The following is a 15538-nucleotide window of genomic DNA, read 5'->3' as shown; positions in this document are numbered from 1 at the left end:
TTCTTTTTCATAAAGCTCCAAGAAATATTGTCAAAGGCTTTCTCCGCATCTACAAATATTAATACTGCCTTAGTGTTAATATTAACTTCCAGTAACTCCATAATGTCTATTATATTTCTCACATTATCTGACAAATGTCTTCCTGGAAGAAAGCCCGCTTGGTCTTTGTGAATCTCCCCCACCAAAACCCTTTTCAATCTTTTTGCTAAAATGTCTGCAAAAATTTTGTAGTCCACATTGAGTAATGATATAGGGCGGTAGTTCTTAACCTGGTTCTTCTCAGTCTCTGACTTTGGTATAAGTGTGATGTAAGCCTCTTTCCACGATTCAGGTGCCTTTTTCCCCTCTAAAATTTCATTACAGACCTCCTTCAATGGTTGTATAAGCCATTCTTTCAAAGCTTTGTAGTATCTGGAGGTTAGTCCATCAGGTCCTGGAGATTTTCCCAATTGCATACTTTGAATGGCTCCCTCAATTTCTTGATCAGTAATCTTCTGGTTTAAAATCACTTTACTTTGTTCAGAAATTTTTTGTAATCCGTATTTTTCAAGAAATTCTTCTATTTCTTTTTCATTCACCGGCCCTTGTGCATAAAGTCTCCTGAAGTAACTCTGAAAACAGTTTCTAATCTCATTTGGTTTATAAATGTTCTTTCCTTCCACTTCTAGATTTGTAACCGTATTCTGTTTTTGTCTCTTCTTCAATTGCCATGCCAGAAGTTTCCCACATTTATCAGCTGATTCAAATGTCCTTTGTCTCATTTGTTTTATTTTCCATTCTATCTCTTGGTTCATCAAATCCATATATTGTCTCTGGTAAAACTTAATTTCTCTCAAAATTTCATGTGACTTTGGTTTGGATCTCAATTTTTCCCCCTTCTTTTATCTTTTCCAAGATCTTGTCCTTCTTCTCGTTATATCTCTTCCTTTTTATAGAATTCTGTTGTATTAAAAATCCTTGCATGACGGCTTTACTTGCGTCCCAAATTACTCTTTTTTCCACTTGTGTTCTCAGATTTATCTCAAAGTAATCCTTCAATACCTTCTGGGCCTTTTTATACACCTCTGCATCTCTAAACAGGGAGTCATTCATCCTCCATCTAAAGGATCCAGCTGTTGTTATGTTCATTTCCATCTTTACAGCATTATGGTCGGAGCAAGTCTTTGGGCAGATTTCCACTTTCTTTATCTTAGATGCCATTCCACTAGTTACCCAAATTTGGTCAATTCGAGTCCAGGTCATTTTTGCCTCAGAAAAGAAAGTTCCCTCTCTCTCAAGAGGGTTCCTTGTTCTCCAAATGTCAATCAGGTTCATGTTGTCAGTCATTTCAAAAAAGGTCTTAGGTAGTCTCCCATCTTTGGAGACCACCTGTCTTTGTGCTTTGTCCATATTTGTAGAGACCACTCCATTCATGTCTCCCATTAAAACTACATTATAATCCAAATAGTCCATTAATGTCTCATGCAATTTCTTGAAAAATTCTGACTTCCCTTCATTCGGTGCATAAACTCCTATAATCAATAATTTTTCTCCTTGAACTCGAATTTCAATTGCCAAATATCTTCCTTGTTCATCTTTAAATACAAATTTAGGAGCCAACTTTTCCTTTGCATAAATCACCACTCCTCTTTTCTTCACTTTGTCCGATGAAACAAATTCTTGTCCTAATCTTTTGTTAATAAGTAATTTTCGGTGAACTCTGGTCACGTGGGTTTCTTGTAAACAAATCAAGTCCAATTGTTCTTTTTTCAAGATATGGAAAACCTCACGTCTTTTTCTAGGGAGATTCAGTCCATTACAATTCCAACTTAGAATTTGCAGAGACATCTTGTTATTTATTTAGTTATTCCTCCAGCTGCTCCCAGCAAGTCTTCTTCTGTTGGTGTTTTGATCCCAAAGGATAGGTTTGAAATGTCTGGTACTTCTGCTAGGTCCGTAGGTTCCGCCGTTCCCTTCAAAAGGTCCTCCTCGTTCCTTGCCAAAAATTGTTCTTTATCTTGCACTGTTTTTATCTTGATTTTCTTTCCCTTATAGTTGAAAGACAGGCCTTGTGGGAACTCCCATCTGAATGGTATGTTGTTCTTTCTTAATAGGGTGACCAAATCCTTGTAGTAGGTCCTCACTTCCAGGATATATTTAGGAATGTCTTTAAAAATCTGCACACGAAAATCTTCAATCTCAAGGGGTCTTTGAAAGTGTAAATTTAATATCTTGTCTCTCTCCTCCTGAGATCTCAGAGTTATCAAGCAATCTCTTGGGCTCTTTCTGTTTTGTCTCCTGCCCAGTCTGAAAGCGGTTATTATCTTAAATTCCTCTTCTTTCAAATCGTCCTGCCAAAATTCCAGAAATTCTTTTGTAAGAAAGTCTATCAAATTGTCCTTTTCATTTTCTGGGAACAATCTTAATCTCAAGTTTCTACTTTTCCTCTGTAATTCCAATAGAGACAGGGCCGCATCATGTTCTTCCAGCTTTTTACTGACTGGTACCAATTTTTCCTGTGCAGTTTCTGCAGAATTTTTTGCCTCTTCTGCGGAAATTTTGGCCTCCTCTGCAATCTTTCTAGTTATTTCATTTTCTTGAACTAATTTATTTATTGTCTCTGTATTTAAATCCAAGTTTGTTGACAATTCAGACAGCTGTTTGGAGTTTTCAGTGCTCTGCTTCCAAAGATTCATTTATTTTAACTAATGCCCGTGTCACTGTCACTGTATCCATAGAAAAAGTTGTAGCAGCTGCAGCTGGGTTTGTAATTGACCCCCTTCTTTTAAGTTCAACTTTACTCTTAGCTCTTGTTGTTATTCTCTCTTCCGTTGGGCCACTCATCCCAAGGTCGTTCCCACGGGAATTACTTTCAGTTGGAAAATTCCACAAGCCTGTTCCTTACAGTAAAGATAATAGCAATTTCCCTGCAGCCTCTAGAGGGAGCAGTCCAAAGTTCCTAATGCAAAACAACGAGAGTTCCCTTCAAAGGTAACAAAAGTAACAACCAACTCTTAATTGTATCCAAGTAATAGCAAATTGTAACTTTCCAGAGTACCAGACTTGAAGCAAGTAGAGTCTTTACTTGTTATAAAAGGGCAAAACACCAACTTTGTAGCAAGCCTCTAGTGACAGCTCTCAGTCCCGGTGGCTCACTTTCCAGGCAGCCCTCCCCAAGGGTTCAAAACGGCAGAAATTTCCCCTTCTATGCTTCCTCCATGCAGGAAAGACAAATCAAAAATCTTCCCCCCCTGCCCCTGCCTGCTAGAGGGGGAATTAAGTCCAATGTCTGAGTCCGTCAATTTTTAAAGCTGCTTCCTGTCAAATTGCAGCCTCCTATTTCATTGCTTTGGTTACATGCAGTCCGAGGAAGGCAGACTTCCTTATTTTTTGCCTTCTCCGTTTTCAGCCAATTTCTAAATGTTTCCTTTTAAAGTTGTTGTTCCTTCTTACTCACGGATAATCCAATTACGTTCCGAATGTCAGGAAGGAATCAACGCTCTCCGTCAAATGGCAGCACGGCTTCACCTCGCGGGCTGGGTAGCGGCTCTCAGCACCGCGCTCCCCGATGCCGCTCCGGAGCCTTTAAAAAGACTCCTTTGCAGTGAGGGGGGGCGCTTAAGGTGCTCACCGAGCCTCCTTGCTCTCAGGCTTCTGCGCCTGAGATTTTAGGGGTCCCCGCTTCGCCGTAGCGGTCAGACCCGAACTCGCGAAGCAGCCTCCCAGAGCGGAGCTCAGCAGGAGGCAGCCATTAGACGCTGGCGCCGACCGGAAGTCCAGAGCAGTTTGTTCCTAATGCTTTTTAATCTGATTTGTAGCCTAACTGGAAGCTGGTAGAGAGATGGAAACATGCAAGTTGGTTTCTTTTTTTTCACTTCATGATGTGTTGAAACAGTTATTTTTCATTATAAAAACATTACTCTGCCTCTGTGACATTTTCTTCTCTTCACACTGGGCATTCACTGACATAACTTCTTTTTTTTTTTTAGAATGGAAATATCCAAATTAATTTATAATCTAAATACCTAAACTGTTATAGAATGGGAGGGAAACCAGTAAATGAGACTTCTTCTTTTTTTAAGGCAAGGGGCTTTAGACACAGGAATGGTCCTTTCAAGTGGGGGGTGTTCTCTGTCTGCATGAAACACCCCAGAGTGAAAAGAATGAGGCTGTTGGTGGCAGTTTGCTATAATAATCCACGTATAGGTTTCATGTATGTTTGCCTTTGGGCATTCCTGTATGGAGAGAAATTGGCCATGGATAACTGAATTGTATTTTTCCTTGTGTGTTTCAAATGAATTTGTTAAAAGTTGTGTAGTCATAAATGTTGTGTAATAACTCCTATTAATAGGGTAACAGGAGAAATACTACTGTATTACACCAAAGACCTATGTTAACAATGGTCAAACCAGTGTCACTATTCGCAGGGAATTGTGTTTTTGCTTTCAGGCAATAGTATTGCAACTCACACCACGATCCAGGGGCACAGCAGGCTGCATCACTCACAACAGCCGTTCTTCGTAATAAGAGGAAGGAAGACATCAAGACTGATATTCCTGATGCTGTCATTTAAAATCAGTCAGCGTTGCCCCACAATATCAACCTACTTGTATGGTCTTCGAAGCCAAACATACCAGAGAAAGGAACAGAAATGAGTTAGCGGGAAAGAAATATAATAATATATACGGCACAGTATTCTGCACCTTGCACTGATTTATTAGTGTGTCACTGACAGGAAACCACATGTGTTAAGCACACTTTTCAAAACAGCAGCATGTGCTTCACTGACTCCTTTAGTTTTTCATAGAAGGAGCTGCCCTTTGTGTTCCAGATCGGAACTGTGAGCATAGAGTTCCCTTATGACAAATGCCCCCAGCTGCTATTTGCCCCAAATGTATTATTTTCAATATGCAGCACCTTTGGGGGGAGGCAAAGCAGCAGGTGGTTTTTTGTGTGGAATTATATATGATTTTTTAGCTTGCAAAAATACGTGCATTGTCTCTTTTTTCCAAGTTGTGTTTTCTACAGATCAGTTTCATTTGTTGTGAGACATTAGTGTTGCATGCAGTATTAGGTTAGGGAGAAAAGAGGGGGAAAGGGGAGGGGGAATGGTGAGTGGGGTGGGGTGGCTATGCTTCTATTGTTCTGCTTAGTGTATGTGGGGTTTTGTGTCAGTATCACTTGTATGGATTCTCTTATTATTCGCTTGTTGTATTTCCTTGGTGGTGGGAGATGTTGGGGTGGCTTAGGATGTGGTTGGTTGTCTTTGGTTGGCTGTAATGAGATTTTTGTGTGTGTGTGAGTGGTGTGTGTGTGTGTCTGTATTTTTGGATCAGGTTAGCCAGATTGATTCGTATGCTGTCAGCAGATTCTTGTTGCTGTCCTGTTGAGCTATGTTTGTGATAAAGGGGAGCCATACTGGGGTGAAGGTGTCTTCTTTTATTTGTCCCTGTGTCAGTTTCAGTTTATTGGTTAGTTTTTCTAATAAGGCTGTTTTCCATACTAATTGATGCCATTGGTCCGTGCTTACTCCTGACAGGTCTCTCCGGTGTCTGGCTATGATGTTTCTGGCTGCTGAGAGTAGGTGGGTTATGAGCTCTTTATAATGTGAGTGGGCATTATTGTCTTGGAAGATGTTTAGTAGGGCCAGTTCTGGGATGACTTCTAATACTTAGTTAGTTTGCCTTTTTCTTGTATGACTGATGTCCAGAAGAGTTGGATTTTGGGACATTCACACCACATGTGGAGATATGTGCCTGTGGTGGTGCATCCTCTCCAGCATTTTGGTGAGGTTCCTGGGCGTATTAGCGCTAGTTTCCACGGTGTTAGGTACCATCTGTAAGTGAGTTTCAGAGTGAGTTCTTCTTGGTTCTGTGTAAACTCTTTTAAGGTGTTTTTATGTGTAAATTTACTCCCAAGTAAGCTTCAACAAGATTCCTTTCAATTTTATTTTTGTTTGATTACTCATGTTAGGTTCCATGTAAGGTGAAGAAATGCTTTTTGCGAGTCTAAAGTATAAAGTGCCCTTCCATTACAATCCTAATGCAGCCGGGCTGACCAGTGCTTGCCAGGGAACTGCCTTTGGCAGAAAAAAATGCTCACACACCTCTTACTTTCCTATGTGTAGATCATGTCTAGTTTGTAAAATGAATCAACCTTAGCTATTTAAACACTGAATGTTCTGAATCATAGAATCATAGAATTGTAGAGTTGGAAGGGACCACAAAGATAATCTGGTCCAGTGATGTCCAACCAGTTGATCACGATCTACCTGTCGATCGCTGGGTTTCCCTGGTCGATCCTGGTCAATTGCGAGACTGATCGACCCTCCCCCAAATCTCACCAGCTCAGCTGATCCTCCCCCAAGAAAGCTCAACAGCTTTGGTTGATCCTCCCTAAAAAAAGCTCAACAACTCTGGTCAATCCAGAGGGTAGATAGATCACTGCCAGTTTTTTATAGTGGGAGTAGATCACAGTCTCTTGGAAGTTGGACGTGCCTGATCTAGTCCAAATGATTCTCTTCCTCAGCTTCCCACCTCTTCCTCTGTTCCTCCATAATTTCTTTCTCACACAAACCCACAGGGGATCCTATCTTCTGCTTCACTGGAGAAAGCCACGTAGCCTCTTCAGATTTTCCAACTCTCCCTGCGTTGTGTTGTAAATGAGCCTTTTTTGGCTTCATGGGGAGAGCTCATGGCTGCCATTCACTTTTTCATCTTTCTCCCCAGCTGAAGCCCAGACATGCTGGGAGGCTGGGAACCTCAATGGCTCCCCTCTGGAGGCTTCACCCGGGGCAGAAACCCTGGCTAGACCCACCCCCCAGCCACAGCTCTAGAATCATAGAATCATAGAGTTGGAAGAGACCACAAGGGCCATCGAGTCCAACCCCCTGCCAAGCAGGAAACACCATCAGAGCACTCCTGACATATGGTTGTCAAGCCTCTGCTTAAAGACCTCCAAAGAAGGAGACTCCACCACACTCCTTGGCAGCAAATTCCACTGTCAAACAGCTCTTACTGTCAGGAAGTTCTGCTTCTCCCCCTCCCTCAACTTAGCAGTAATAATAATTAAGGGCACAATTTGTGGTTTGCAGGAATCCCAGAGGACAAAGAATTTTGCAGATGTCCCACACTCAAAAGCCCCCTCCCAGTTGCTGTCAGAGAGACTGCCGCAGAGAGGGGGATGAAGAAGGCAAAAGGAGGGTGTTTGAGGAAGAATAGGGCAAGCTCTAGAACTATTGGATTTAAAGCTATTCATTCCCCCAGCATGCTCTTAGGCTGGGCATGCTCCCTTCAGGTGTCCCTGCCACTCCCTGCCCTGGCCGGCATAAAACTGCCCGGTAGATTTGATGCTTCTATCAAGACAGATTCTCTTCCCCTACCCTTATTGAATTGCTCTGCCCATATCAACTTGATGGCAGCCCAGATCAGAAGCTTAAGACAGCTGCCTCTCTCTGCCTAGTGGTAAGGTTTGGCCTTTGAAGTCCATGTGAAACATTTAATGCTCTGAGCCAGGCTGGCACATACCTTGATGAATCATATACATGAGGATGAGTTAGAGTTTCAATGTCATTTAACACTTCAAAACTTCAAAAATGGATCTAAAACTTTAATTTCTCTTCATGGTTCATTCCCCTCCACCTATAAGGATTTCACATGTGAGTTAAATGCTGGGATAATATACTAATAGGTCTTCCATGCTGAAAAAATTAATGGAAGTCAGAAAATGATACCCTTATGCTTTTTTATGTTTATCAAGAGCATTGTTCCATAGGTAAGAAAACAGAGCAAAAAACACATTTTCAAATATGAAACAGATACATGTGGACTTAAGCATCTTTGATACTAAGAAAAGCCACACTATATAATATGCAAATAGTGTCTTACTTCTTTTGTAGACATGCCCCAGCTATGAGTTGGTTCCTACATGCATGATTATCACTTGATCACTACGGCATCAAGTGGTGACCCACATACATGAATAATCCTTCACAGATTAAACACCACAGATAATATGACTGCAGTAACATTTTTCAAATAAGTTTAGCTGCAATTGATCAAGTGGTGAAAGGAATCAGGTGATGCATAAGGATGTGTGAACCAATCAGATGAATGTGTTATCTTAGGCGTAAGCCAATGACCAATGTTTAAATGTTCATGTCCTCTTTTGGACAGAGATGTGAATATACTATCTTCTCCATTCATTTTACACTCAATTTGCATATGCATAGCAAGGGAAACCTTCTAAGATGGGTGCTCAGTGTCCATTGAAAAACTGTAAAAGATGCTTGAACTGACGCAGTGGGCAATTCTGTATGTCACAAAAGCCATACATTTATGTAAAAGCAAAATATATAAAAGGAAGAATACAAAGTTTCATCAGTGCATATCTCTTTTGGGAGGGGGATGGAGTGACATTATTTCCCATATTCTTCTTGTATAATATTCTACTGTATTTTGTAATAATGTTTTAGTGCAGTTCCCAAGTATATATAAGGTTTCATAAATACGGACCTCACCGTCCATGCCGGCCAGATTGCATTTCCACTCCAAGTCATTTTATCAAATGCATTTCTATTAGAAGTTAATGAAACAAAGAGACTGAGTGCAGGGAAGAGACTGACTTAATATAACACAACTGAATTAGATAAAAAGGGGGAGGAAGGAGATCTGCAATTACAGATTGACAAGTTGTTTTAATATCTAGTAATGCAAGTCTGGAGCAGCTGGATTAATTAAGTAATATGGCAAAATGAACCAAGGGTTATTATGAATTTCAGCATACCTCGGGGGTTTATTGGGTCCTGAGGGTTTAGAGTTCAACTTCTGACCACACAAAAGTGATCGTATCTATAATTATCTTGGGGATCTTGCTGTGATTAGGGAACAATGGCTTGAAAATGAGGGGTGAAAAAAAGCGTTAAAATTAGCGGGGTTGTAAAACAATAGGAAGAAAAACACTAGAAATTGGTGCTGGAAAATATTACACATATAGAACCGAATCTGTTATTACTGGCAGTTTGGTGTTACTTTGAGCATTTATTAAGGCCAAGTAGAGAGTTCACTTCAAGGCTGAAAGTGGAGAGTGCTGTGCCATTATTCATTGACTAAAAACTACAAAAGCTACAGTACTTCAGAAGGATGGGTAAGGTGATTGAGAGAGCGGTTGCTGAACAGCTTGGTAGGTTTCTGGATGAAACATCGGCTCTCGATCCATTCCAGTCCGGCTTCCGCGCTGGTCATGGGACCGAGACGGCTCTGGTCGCCCTAACAGATGATCTCCGCAGGCAGCTGGATCGAGGCGGGTCAGGGCTGCTGATTCTTTTAGACCTGTCAGCAGCCTTCGACATGGTCGATCACGAACTCCTAGACCACCGCCTTGCCGACGTGGGGATCCAGGGCACAGTCCTCCAATGGCTGCGCTCGTTTCTCTCTGGTCGGGGACAGAGGGTGGCGCTTGGGGGGGAATTGTCATCGCGCCACTCCTTGGTGTGTGGAGTGCCTCAGGGTGCGATTCTCTCCCCGATGCTTTTTAACATCTTTATGCGCCCCCTCGCCCAGCTTGTTCGGAGTTTTGGGCTGGGTTGCCATCAGTATGCCGATGACACCCAACTCTATCTGTTGATGGATGGCCATCCTGACTCGGCCCCAGACACACTGACCAGATGCCTGGAGGCTGTGGCTGGATGGTTACGTGGGAGCCGGTTGAAGTTAAATCCTTCGAAGACAGAGGTCCTCTGGCTGGGACGGGACGATATGGGATTGAGGGGGCAACTCCCATCTCTTGCGGGGGTGCAGTTAGTGCCAGCACCGTCCGTTAAGAGTTTGGGTGTAATCTTCGATACCTCCCTCTCTATGGAGGCACAGATTACAGCTATAACAAAGGCGGCATTTTTTCATCTCCGCCAAGCTAAGCAGTTGGCCCCTTATCTCTCTCGCCCTGACCTAGCCACTGTGATCCATGCGACGGTCACCTCCAGACTGGATTATTGTAACTCGCTCTACGTGGGGCTGCCCTTGAGACTGACCCAGAAACTCCAGCGGGTGCAGAATGCCGCGGCGAGACTCCTTATGGGGTCTTCGCAGCGAGACCACATTCATCCGGTGCTATATCAGCTGCACTGGCTCCCGGTGGAGTACAGGATCAGGTTTAAGGTGCTGGTTTTAACCTTTAAAGCCCTATACGGCCTAGGACCCTCGTACCTACGGGACCGCCTCTCCTGGTATGCCCCACAAAGAAACCTACGGTCTGCAAATAAAAACATCCTGAAGGTCCCAGGCCTCAGAGAGGTTAGGCTGGCCTCAACTAGAGCCAGGGCCTTCTCGGCTGCGGCTCCAATCTGGTGGAACGCTCTGTCAGAAGAGACTAGGGCCCTGCGGGACTTGACATCTTTCCGCAGGGCCTGCAAGACAGAGTTGTTCCACCAGGCCTTTGGTCAGGGCGCAGCCTGACTCCCTCCTCTGGCAACCTGCACAGAGCTTTGTTTAATGGTTGCCATTAACTTGATTTTAATTAATTTTTATAATGAAATATTTTTAGAATGTTGGTTTATTTGATTGTTTGATTATTTGATTGTTGTTAGCCGCCCTGAGCCCGGCTTCGGCTGGGGAGGGCGGGATATAAATAAAATTTATTATTATTATTATTATTATGAAACAACTTCAGAAAGATGTATGAATTCCAAAGAAAGAGAGGGGACCACTGAAAAGGATGTAATTTATCAAATGCTGCTCCTATTCAAGTCCAACTGGAGCATGTGTACAAGTAGTGATTCAGAAATTAAAGGCTCTTGCTTGTGCAAAGTGGTTGGAGTTTCTGCATTTGATGTGTTTGTGGAGCTCCTTATGGGCAGGGACTGAGAGCTGTCATCTGAAATAGCTGCATTCTAGCTATCCTGGGCAACTGATAATGTCTCTTGGAGTAAAATACAAAAGGAAAAGAAAGGAAAGTTGTTGGGTTATTGAAAACTGCATTGCCTCTTCCTTGTGCTAATCTTTAAAATAGAAAATGGCATTTTTTTAAAAAAAGCCATTAATTCTATCCTTTAGGATGCTAATCTGCAAAGCAGATTAGAACTAGAGTTCAGAGATACACTGTTTTATTAATTTCTTTTGTCATTTCAATTTTAAAAGCTATGAAATCTGATGTGGTTGCTACCACTTCTGGGTTTCGTTGAATTAAAATGCTATTGAATCAAAAGCCCAGGTGGCCAAATATTCCTTATAATCAGATAATTAACAATCTAAAGATCCTATTTTTCAAAGATTTCCTAAAGAAAAATCTTATAACATTGTAATATTTGTACCACATTTAAATAACAAGCAGGTACCCCAAAAGCAAACTTTTGGAACAATGGATGAGAGGCCGGACAAGATGGCGGAGAAGGCACAGAATAGTGTAAAGATTGCTCCTGTTGTGTGTGCAGTGTTAAATCAAGGGTGATGTGACAACTGGGCCTAGGACAGTGATTCACCCCAAAGCGTGGATCGTTGCAGAAGCTGCGCCAATAATTGGGGAATGTAACATCATAGAAGAACAGACAATTATCATAAATGGCTATCCTGAAAACATTACCCCTGATGCAGAGCAGGTGGGAGCCAAACCAATGATCATTGGCACCAACAACATCTTTGAGGTTGGCTGTTATTTTCAGGCAATGAAAATAGGAGACTACAATGTAATTGACTTCAAAGCATTTGTAGGTAGGAACGTGATCTTTTATATATATATAATTATTATTTATGATTTTTAATTTTATACATTTCAATAATTTTACAATCGTTTTAACATTTCAAAACTTGACTTCCTGCCTCCTCTTTCTGTGGTTCCTTACATTTGTTTTTCATATTTTCTGCATATTCCAAATTAACTTAACATAATCATTTATTTGTCTACTTTAAATGTATACTCTTATAAAACTGCAGGTTATTACAATAATCTTGCCAATGTTCTTATCTGTTTAGTTTGTTTGTAAATTTTCAATATTGTAAATATTCAATAAATCATTTCCATTCTTTTATTAAAAAGTCTGCTATGTTGATTTCTTATTTTTCCAGTAAGTTTCGCCATTCCTGCATATTCCACAAGTTTTTGTATCCATTATTCTTTCGTTGGGACGACTTATTTTTTCCACTTTTGGGAAATATTCTTGTTGCTGTATGAATAAATTTCTATACAGTTTGGGTAGTTATAAGCTACCCAAGCTATAAGGAAAGCTTCTAGGGTTTATTTTTGGGTTGGTTTTTTTTACAAACATTATTTTAAACAACTTTTTCAGTTCATTATATATCATTTCCCAGTAAGCTTTAACTTAGACATATATGAAAAAGAACCTTACTTTTCTTTACATTTCCAATACTTAGTTGATTTTGCTTTATACATTTTTGCCAAATTACTCGGTGTTATACCATTGATATAACATTTTCATATAATTTTCTCTTAAACCAGGGGTCGGCAAATTACGGTCCACGGGGCTTGTAAATCCGGCCCGTGGACCCTGCAGACCCTGCGGCCCACTCAGTCTCCGCGCTAAACTGGTGTGGCATGGAGGCCTTGCCGCACAGGGACTGATTTTCGTTATGCTGACACAGCTTCAGATTCCTGCAGCCAATCTGAAGCCATGGACGCCTCTGGGTGGATGGTGACGCTGGCATGGCTTTGGATTGGTCACAGGAAGCCCCTGCAGCCAATCCAAAGCTGCGGATGCCTCTGGGCAACGCCCCTTCCTTCGGAGTTGGCGGCTGCAGCGTGAGTGGCGGCGGGGGGTGTCCTTTCGGGAGGGGGCGGGTCCGGCCCTCCACAAGGACTGAGGGACAGTGGACCGGCCCCCTCCTGAAAAAGTTTGCTGACCCCTGTCTTAAACCATAGCATGCTCTGAATTCTATATCTGTTTTCCACAATCGTTCCCACGCTTCCATATCTATATTACTGTATAACCAATATGTATTTCCCAATGTATCCTTGAGGATTTTACTTGCTCATCCTTTGTCTCCCATCCCAATAGTATCTTATACATTTTAGTCAGCACTTAAACATTACATTCCAACAGATCTCTCTCCAACTGTGATGTTTGTTCCCCAAACCCTTGTATCCTATCTTTCTTAAATACTTTGTTCAAATGATGATATTGTATCCATGTTGTTAATTTTCCTGATAAATTCTTAAATTCTTTTAATTAATTGGTAGGAACATGATCTTGACATGTGACAGCATCATTGGAGGCTGCTGCGAAGTCCTACGAAGTCATCCCTGAGAACACAGTAATCATCTTTGGCGAATGCAGACTAAGCAGCCACAGCCACAAACATTGCAGCTGGACTTCCTAATGAAAATCCTGCCCAACTATCATCATCTTTAAAAAGCCGTGAACCAACCTCTACTGCTGTGAAGAGCTGAAGACACACAAAACCTGTATGGTTACCAAAACTGCAGAGCTTTCAGGACTATGTGTCTGCAAGAACTCACTCACTCACTCACTCATTCCATTGTGCAATATAATTTTATTTATTAAAATTGTGGTGGTGGTGGAAGCAAACTTTTCTTATTCTAGTTACAGGTAGGTATCCGTGTTGGTCTGCCATAGTCGAAACAACAACAACAAAAAATTCCTTCCAGTAGCACCTTAGAGACCAACTAAGTTTGTTATTGGTATGAGCTTTCGTGTGCATGCACACTTCTTCAGATACCTTATTCTGTCTTTTATTCTATGCGGCTGCTGCCTTGAACCTAAATACATTGCTTGGAAGTAATTCCCATGGATTTTTTTTTATTGTCTTCAATGGGATTACTATGATTTAGTAGCATGCCTAGCACACAGCACTTAACACATCTACAAAAACACATCTGAACATAAGAACAGCAGATGGGTAGAACCAACAACAAGATATTAGACAGAGATTTGTAAAGCTGTGAGATGAATAACTTAAGGAAAGAATAAAACATAACAATAAATAGAGACATAATATATTTCCAAGAGTTATGGCAACTATAAGATGGTGATGGGAAGACAACCGGCAAAAGCGTATGTTTTCCTTCAAGAACAATAAGAGAGCAATAATTACTGATACAGCTGGGATCCTTTGGAGGCATTTATCAACCCATTTTGCAAAAGTAAAATGTGTTAAACTTGATAAAGACCATCTTCCAGAATACAAGTGTTCATGATAAAATGAATGTCTGAAATTACCACACAGGTAAGGAAATTAGCAGAGATTACAAGAGTTAAAAAGTGTGGTTGCCCATGAGGCGAGGGGAGGTGGTTGCCTCAGGCAGCAGAGTCAGCCTTCTCTCTTCGTGTTCACGGCTTCTGCCCCCTTTGCCACTACCTGCCAGACACTGTGTTCTCCACGTCTGCATGCCCACTGCCTGATGGTGGTGATGGAGGCAGGTGGTGGAGACAGAGGAGGCATGCAGGGTGGTGTGCGCAGAGGAGGAGTGGACAGCAGCAAAGGGGGCAGCGTTTTCTCTTTTTTCCTGATGTGGCAAAACATCCTGAGCCAGTCCTTTACACGGTAGATAGTATCATAGAACTGGACACGAATTAGAAAGAAGTTAATTGTAAATAAGCTAATTATAATAGAAAGGGACTGTGGCTCAGTTGTACAGCATCATCCTTGCATGTGGAAGGTTCCAGGTTCAATCCTTGGCATCTCCCAGTAGCGCTGAGATAGACCCCTGCCTGAAATCTCTGCCAGTCATTGTAGATAGTACTGTGCTAGAGGGACCAGCATTCTGACTGCAAGCCAACTTCCTTTATCCTTATTTGTTCTTCATGGAAGAAGTTGAAATTGTCATTAAAAACCTGCATGTCTTTAATTGTATTTGGTATTATTAACATTGTTCACTGGAGAGAGAATACTCAGCAACTTTATAGTCCTAGTTCCCTTACCAAACTGCTGTTTTTGTACGTTGTCTCACTATTCTTCCAGGAGTCAGAAAGCATGAATTAGCCTCTGACAGGGAGACCTACAGAGTTAGGAAAAGGGCAAATGCCCATCTAGTTCAGCCTCCACAGAGCATAAAGTATTCCCAGATTATTAGTTAAACAAGAGTCGGAATCTCAGTTTCCAAACATCTTCTAAAAGTCATATAGGATGTATGCATGATACATTTGATAAAGTATGAGCAGCAAACTCCTTTCTGGGCAGTTGCCATTTCAGATGACTTCAGCTACACATTTATAAATCAGTTATGGTTTATTTGAGGCACAGCCAATGAACGGACCTATACTCTTTATTGGTGCCAGATCTTGATGCTTGCAGGGCATATTGTAGTTTTCGTGTTCTATGCTACGAGTTCTGCTTTAAGAGAAGAAAATTCCTTTCCACAGTTAAGATTTATTGCCTTTGGTCTGTGAATGATTTGCTACTTCATATCAACAAAATAAAGTTGCATAACCTCTACATAAAATTAGATATCTGGCCACAATCTGAGAGCTGTTCAGAAAATTACACTCTTCTCCAGGACAAAACAGAATCTCTTCTGTTTTTTGATGAGGATGTACTTTTGTAATTGTGATAAAAAATTATTTTGACAGTAGGGCCTCTAAAGGAATCCATAG

At 41.5% G+C, this 15538-nt stretch overlaps 1 pseudogene; it reads left to right on the top strand.

The window, feature by feature from the left end:
- Positions 1–11331: 11331 nt before the first annotated feature.
- On the top strand, positions 11332–13374 carry LOC128423496 (dynactin subunit 6-like; annotated as a pseudogene).
- The last annotated feature ends 2164 nt before the right edge of the window (positions 13375–15538 follow it).

Source organism: Podarcis raffonei, chromosome 11 (assembly GCF_027172205.1).
Source record: "Podarcis raffonei isolate rPodRaf1 chromosome 11, rPodRaf1.pri, whole genome shotgun sequence".
Classification (NCBI taxonomy): Eukaryota; Metazoa; Chordata; class Lepidosauria; order Squamata; family Lacertidae; genus Podarcis; species Podarcis raffonei.
The sequence above is the reverse complement of the archived record's forward strand: the minus strand, read 5'-3'. Positions and strand labels throughout refer to the sequence as shown.